Source organism: Pelobates fuscus, chromosome 11 (assembly GCF_036172605.1).
Source record: "Pelobates fuscus isolate aPelFus1 chromosome 11, aPelFus1.pri, whole genome shotgun sequence".
NCBI classification, from domain to species: domain Eukaryota; kingdom Metazoa; phylum Chordata; class Amphibia; order Anura; family Pelobatidae; genus Pelobates; species Pelobates fuscus.
Genome location: NC_086327.1, coordinates 132,004,249 through 132,012,268, shown reverse-complemented (window position 1 = coordinate 132,012,268; position 8,020 = coordinate 132,004,249).

The following is an 8,020-nucleotide window of genomic DNA, read 5'->3' as shown; positions in this document are numbered from 1 at the left end:
TCTCTCCTATCACAGTACACATTGGGTATACATTATGTCTCCTGTCACAATACGCATTGGGTATACATTATCTCTCCTATCACAGTGCGCATTACATATACATTATCTCTCCTGTCACAGTGCACATTGGGTATACATTATGTTTCATTTCACAGTGCGCATTGGGTATACATTATGTTTCATTTCACAGTGCGCATTGGGTATACATTTGTCAGGATTATATTGATCCAGCAAGCAGAATAGTATCACATCCTAGAACTAAGGGTAACGTCTTACCGGACCTTACAATGGCCGGAGAATAGTCAGAAAACTAGTCGAGATCAGGGACACAGAACGATACACAGCGATAAGGAAAAGCCAAAAGTCAAAACAAAGCCAAAGTCAAAAAACAGAAAAACACGATCAGGAACACACTCTCAGATAACCATCTAGGGGAAACCACGACAGGGCAATGAGCTAAGGGAATGTGAGAGTTTAAATAACACTTTTGCAGATCTGATTGGCTGTACCTAGCCCTTGACCCCAAAACGTGCGTGGTCATCTTTTGCGTGACGTGACCCGCGCGTCAACGTCGTCTTTACCGTGGATTGACGTGGGGCTATATAATTGCGTGGGTCCGTAACGGCCGGCGTCCACCGACATGCCGCAAAAGCCAGGCATGATAGCAGAAGACTGTCGAGCAGCACTCCCCTCTATCTTCGGAAGGTAATTATCTCCGTTTTTGTCACATGGAGACGAAGAATACATGACATTATCTCTCCTGTCACAGTATCCATTGGGTATACATTATACTGGCACAGTAAGTATTGGATATACATTATCTCTCCTGTCACAGTAAGTATTGGATACACATTATCTGTACTCTCACAGTAGGCATTGTATATACATTATACTGGTACTATAGGTATTAGATACACATTATACTGATACAGTAGGCATTGGATATAAACTATACTGGCACTATAGGTATTAGATACACGTTATACTGGTACAGTAGGCATTGGATATAAACTATACTGGCACAATAGGTATTAGATACACGTTATACTGGTACAGTAGGCATTGCATATAAACTATACTGGCACTATAGTTATTAGATACACGTTATACTGGTACAGTAGGCATTGGATATAAACTATACTGGCACAATAGGTATTAGATACACGTTATACTGATACAGTAGGCATTGCATATAAACTATACTGGCACAATAGGTATTAGATACACGTTATACTGGTACAGTAGGCATTGGATATAAACTATACTGGCACTATAGGTATTAGATACAAGTTATACTGGTACAGTAGGCATTGCATATAAACTATACTGGCACAATAGGTATTAGATACACGTTATACTGGTACAGTAGGCATTGCATATAAACTATACTGGCACAATAGGTATTAGATACACGTTATACTGGTACAGTAGGCATTGCATATAAACTATACTGGCACAATAGGTATTAGATACACGTTATACTGGTACAGTAGGCATTGCATATAAACTATACTGGCACTATAGATATTAGATACACGTTATACTGGTACAGTAGGCATTGCATATAAACTATACTGGCACAATAGGTATTAGATACACGTTATACTGGTACAGTAGGCATTGCATATAAACTATACTGGCACTATAGATATTAGATACACGTTATACTGGTACAGTAGGCATTAGATAAAACTATACTGGCACTATAAGTATTAGATACACGTTATACTGGTACAGTAGGCATTAGATATAAACTATACTGGCACTATAAGTATTAGATACACGTTATACTGGTACAGTAGGCATTGGATATAAACTATACTGGCACAATAGGTATTAGATACACGTTATACTGGTACAGTTGGCTGTCGCAGAAGCTGTGACTGTGTTGTGTGTGCTAATTTCTTTTTTAAAATGTTGAACTGGATGAAAGCTATTGTGTTAATTATATTATGTAAAAGGTATTGTGTAATGTGTCTTGGTGTCCAGCAGGATTCAATTATCATGTCTTGAACTAATTATTCCCAGATACCAAGACAACAGTGGTTTTTATTGTTCATGCTTAAAATCCTGTGATGTGTGTAGGGGTATAAATATATGTGGTTTTCTCTGCAATAAGCAATTATCTTGCTTTACCCAACGCGACTGGTCTTGGCCACTACACTGGGGAATATTACAATGTTCCAGAGAGCTATAATCACTATTCCTCTAACTCGTGATTACTGTATGCTGCAGCTGAATCAAGGACCGGCGGAGGAAAGGATAAGTGGTGACCAAGGGACCCTAAGAGACCCTGCTACGCGTGACATTGGGATTGGATATACATTATACTAGTATGGTTGGCATTGGATGTACATTATACTAGTATGGTTGGCATTGGATGTACATATATTTGTCACATTTTAAATAACTAACTCTCCCCTCGATTAAATATTTCTCCCCTTTGCTAATTAACGTTCCCACTGCTCCCTAAATAACAGGTGTGAGAAGAGAACAGAGATTAATAGCACTGAGGGCAATGGGAGAGAGTCCAGTGGCGGAACTATCGGCAGCCAGTCACTTCCTCCCAGCTACGCAGACGGGAGGAGGCCAATTCACCCTCAATAAGCTGTCCATTTGCCAAGGGAATTCTGAGACCCCATTCACTCTTAGACTATGAGATTCCATTTATGAACCCCTAGAATCAGCCCCCATTCACTCTGAGCATCTGTTTTTTAACCCTTGGAATATGCCCCATTCACCTTGAGAATCTGTTCCCATTCACCCCGAGAATCCACCCTTTCAGCCTGAGAATCTGCCCATTCACCCTGATAATCAGTCCATTCAACCTGAGAATCTGCCCATTCACCCTGAGAATCTGCCCATTCACCCTGAGAATCTGCCCATTCAACCTGATAATCTGTCCATTCAACCTGAGAATCTGCCCATTCACCCTGAGAATCTGCCCATTTAACCTGAGAATCTGCCCATTCACCCTGACAATCAGTCCATTCCCCCTCCGAATCAGCTCCCATTCACCCTGTGAATCTGCTTATTCAACCAGAGAATCTGCTTACTTCCCCTCCGAATATGCAGAATAAGTAGTGCTATGTAAATGTCATTAATAATAATACATATAAATACATCCTTTTCATTGATAACATTTTATGATGAAAAGCCTTTTAATTTATCTTGTGATTTGCGGGAACCAAGCACAGAAACGTCTCAGATTTCAATATGAGAACAATTAAAAAAGAAATATAAGCCAGTAACTGGTCTGTGATAATCCTGTAAAGATATAACTAAGGTCATGTACGACAGCGGAAGCACCTACGATTGAATCAGTTACATTCCTGAATCGGTGTATTCATGTCTCTTCATATAAATGACACTGTAATAACCCTTGTCCTATGCATTCTGTTTGCCCAGGATTACCGTCCGTTGTGTATGTCTGTATTGTCTGTATTGTGATGTTGCCAGGCACTGTCTCCAGGTGTGAGTAGATTTGTATATAATGTGCAAAGTTCTGACACTAATACAGCCAACGATAAACATTGTCCATTTGTGTCTCGCCAGTGGTGTATTTTGGATTTGTGCTGCCCTAGGCACGACTAAATTCGGGCACCCCCAAAAATAAATTTACCCCCCCAAATCGTGTCAAGGCCATTTTTTGACAGACACATGCCCTCATTGATACATGCACTGACAGATACACAGTCATTGGCACGCACTGTTTAACCAACACACAATTTCACTGACAGACACACACTGACACACCCACTCACAGACAGGCACACACTCTCAGATACACATAAAATGACATACACACACTCACAGGCACACCCATTCTCACTCACAGACACACACTGACAGCTACACTCACTCACTCACAGTAAGATGGACAGCCCCAGAACGCAAGGCAAACAAGGCATTTGTCTGGGAGCTTGGGGTGGCATTTCTTGGTGCCCCCCACCCCCACCCCACCCCCCCTGAAAGTGCCGCCCTAGGCAAATGCCTTGTTTGCCTTGTGGTAAATACATCCCTGGTGTCTCCCTTAAAATGGAATGTTCTCCATGTTCTGCATACAGGAAATACATCGTATCCTGCCTGAGCATATATCACCCATGAGAAAGGCAGCCAGGGGGTGCTGAAACATTGGGAGTATTAGGGGCTTCTGTCTCTGCCAGAATAGACTTGTGTAAGTTGTGGTAATTGCCATTGTTCAATTTGTTTGCCTTATTGTTGTCATTTTTTCTTTCATTGATTTTTAGCTTCTTGTTTGTTATACCTTTTGCGGTTTAATAAAGCATTTATGTGCATCTCTGATATATTGGATTTTGTTTGGGCACTTGAGGGAGTGCTTTGGGGTATTAGCACCTAGTTTTACGTATTTAATTACACGGTCTCTCCATACTGAGTTGTTGTTGTTATAATAGTTTTTCTCTTATCAGCCATAAGTTATTAGACAGATAATTAGACAAAAAAATAGAGACCAGTTCCCATGATTGGTTGATACATATACCAATGAATTAGCATCTACAGTTTTGCAAATTAGAGCAAAAAATGCAATTGCCATTGTAACTCCACCAGGAAACTAGAAAATGTCTTAACTCAGGACACAATGCTCACACCTGTGGGACGTGAAGGCAAAGTTAAATTCATTTATACATAGCCTATAAGACCCCAGTATGTAATTAGGGAGAAACTTATCTCTCTCTATTAAACAAATAAACATCCTTAAAGTCAATAACAAACTAACTATTCCTTAACCCCTTAAGGACCAAACTTCTGGAATAAAAGGGAATCATGACATGTCACACATGTCATGTGTCCTTAAGGGGTTAAACAAACATAGAGCCGCTAACCTCTTTCAGAAAATCCACCATATTTGCTGAAAAAATAAAGGATCACTCTAGCACTTTTTTTTTAACCTCCTAGTGAGGCAACACTGCACTTACCTTTCTTAATATTTATTAATGCCTTATTTTCCAAGGATATAGAAACACAAATTCAGGATTTACTAGTCAAATTTCTATTAAACATCTTAAGGCTAGTACTTTTGTGGAAGGGTCAGTATTTTCGCCTTTAACCCCTTAAGGACCAAACTTCTGGAATAAAAGGGAATCATGACATGTCACACATGTCATGTGTCCTTAAGGGGTTAAAGGGATATTATAAGTGCCAGGAATACAAAGCCACGTGGCACTCTGCAAACTGCTATATTAACATGCAGAACTCTGGGGCAAAATGTTAAAAGTGGAACATTCCTTTAGATTCCATGGTGACAGCTTCACTTTTAGAATCCTGACTCAGAATTGCTTTGTACTCTGACACACACATGCTTTGACTGATGGCGGCTAAAGGCACGTTGTGCGTACATTAGCAAAACGCAGCTGTGATCAGCTATTTGCGGATTCTTTAAATGGCTCTGTAAGCTCCCACACAAAAATGCAGTTTGTGACATAAAATAAATAGAATTAAAAGAACCATAAGCTGGAATGCGCGTTTTACGTTTAGATTATTGTTGGTTTAAAACTAGATCGTTAAGATTACAAACCTGTATTTCTAAATCTACAGTGGCCTTGTCTCTAGTTGTTTTATGACACCCCAACACCATTTGCTATAAAAGTAAAAAAAAAAAAAAGTTTTACTTACCTCTTTGCTTCCAGATGTGATGGTCCAATCCAATGCTTTTCTTTGACGAGCACTGAGGATTTAATGCGCATGCATGGCAAGCGCCACCCCCGCATTTTAATTAGTCAGTATGATTAGCAACTAGAGGAGGACTTAAACCTGCAACGTAAACATATAGACTCTAAACAAAACTGCAATGTTTTACATTGTAGAGTAAAAAGGAAAGGACACTGAGATGAAGTAGTCTGGGTGACTATAGCTTCCCTTTAACTAGGCCACTTCCTCGTAACCTTTTTAGGGGCTTAAACGATAGCTTAAAATGTATAGGGCAATCTGCTGATCATGGAGAGGGGGCATTGAGGTCCGACACATCACGGAGAGGGGGCATTGAGGTCCGACACATCACGAAGAGGGGGCATACAGGTCCGACATCACGGAGAGGGGGTGTTCAGGTCCGACATCACGGAGAGGGGGCTTTCAGGTCCGACACATCACGGAGAGGGGTCTTTCAAGTCCGATACATAACTGAGAAGCAGAAACATTAATCCCCTTTACTGATGGAACTGAAATGTCCATTTATTCAGATACATTAAAACAAATACATAGTTCAGGGCTGTATTCACAAATGTGAGAAATTAATGATTGTATTTTTTAGCCATCACAGACCTGAAAGAGACACTTTATTAAAGCGGGTTTACATTTTAAGTTTCGTCAGATTTTTTGCAAGCCTATGTTTTAGGGGCCGGGCACCGCCAGGACACTGTGCCGTACCTCTTCCCCATCATGTACAACAAACACGCCAGTAAACAATGATCAAAGAATGGCCAATATTTTAAATAGGAATGTAAAGGAGATGTCTGTTTGTTATAAGTGATTTCCATTCATATTAAAGCAACACTTTAGACACCAAAAAAACTTTAGTTTGATTAAGCAGTTTTGGTGTAAAGATCATGTGCCTGCAGTCTCACTGCTCAATTCTTTACCACTTAGGAGTTAAATCACTTGGTCATATGCAGGGAGGTGTGCCTAGGGCTGCATAAACAGACACATGCTTCCTAAATACTTCCTGTAAAGAGTCATCTAATGTTTACACTTCCATTATTGCAAATTCTGCTTCATTTCTCGGGGGGGCCTGACTGTCATTCCAGACAGATGCATCCTGAGTGTGCTCCAACACAACCTACTATAATGAGATAATCTTGCAGATTGGACCCTCCAATTAACAACTTTAGCCTCCTCTACGGCGCTCCTGAAAAGAGGGTTCTGATGTCTTTGGGTTTATACGCTGACAGAGATCTACGAGCTGGCTTGGCAGCTTAGTGAATCTGGGGGGCGTGGAGAAGCGGTCGATATACACTCCTGAACTGCTGTTTGATGCTCTGCCCTGCTCTCCCCCCAAACCAGTGGGATTGATCCCGGTCTACTCGCTGGAGGCTAATATACTAGGCTAAGAGAAGAGATCTGCAGCTTTTACAACGGTCTTTAGATAGATATAACCCCAAGGAAAAATGCATAATCAAATACCGGTACATGCATGTATTCAATGGAAGTATATTTACTAAGCAATGATATTTATTTTGTATTTGGAAAGTGGAGTGTCCCTTTAAGTTTTCTATTACCATCTACTTGTTTAGCTTTAGTTTGATTTCTATATAGTCAATTTGAGGAAGGGAAGGACATATTTACCACAATTTATTCTTGTCCCCCCCCCCCCTTTCTTAGCGTTTTGTGTAAACCTGCTAGTAAATTTTCCTCTTTTTAAAATGTATTTAATTTTGATTAGTGGGGGCTTTAACTTTACTTGTTATTTTGAATATCCTAATAAATATCTTTTAACTATTGTAATCTTTGGCAGAGAGTCTTGTAGCAGATCAATCTCTCCTTCACTGTAACAGTATAGACTATTGCATGACCATTGCTTAATTGTGTGCTTAATGCAAATTACTCTTTTTGGGTTCAGTCCCACACTGGGATGGAAGCATAAACAGGTTTGGGTTTTTTTCTGCTAAATCTAATATATCCATTAATCATTTCATTGATGGAAGGGAGCATGTAAAATATATTTAGCAAGGCACTCTGGTCCATATACGCCATGGATAAAATCTTTTTCCGACATAGCACAAGTAAAAAAAACATTAATCTTCTCGCTTTCATTCAATTGAAAAATAAATAACTCACGGTAAGCAGCGAGTGGTTATTACACAAACACTTTGAAAGGGGGGGGGGGGGGAGGAGGAGGAGAGAGAAACAAGCAGGACACACAATCCCCTATATCATATGCAAGTACTAATTTCACATTAAAAAGAACAGGACCTTCTGAATTTATTATTTGTATCAAGCGTACTTGACTTGAGCATACTTACATATTTAATGGTTTAGAACACTGGCCTTGAGATTGAACATATTG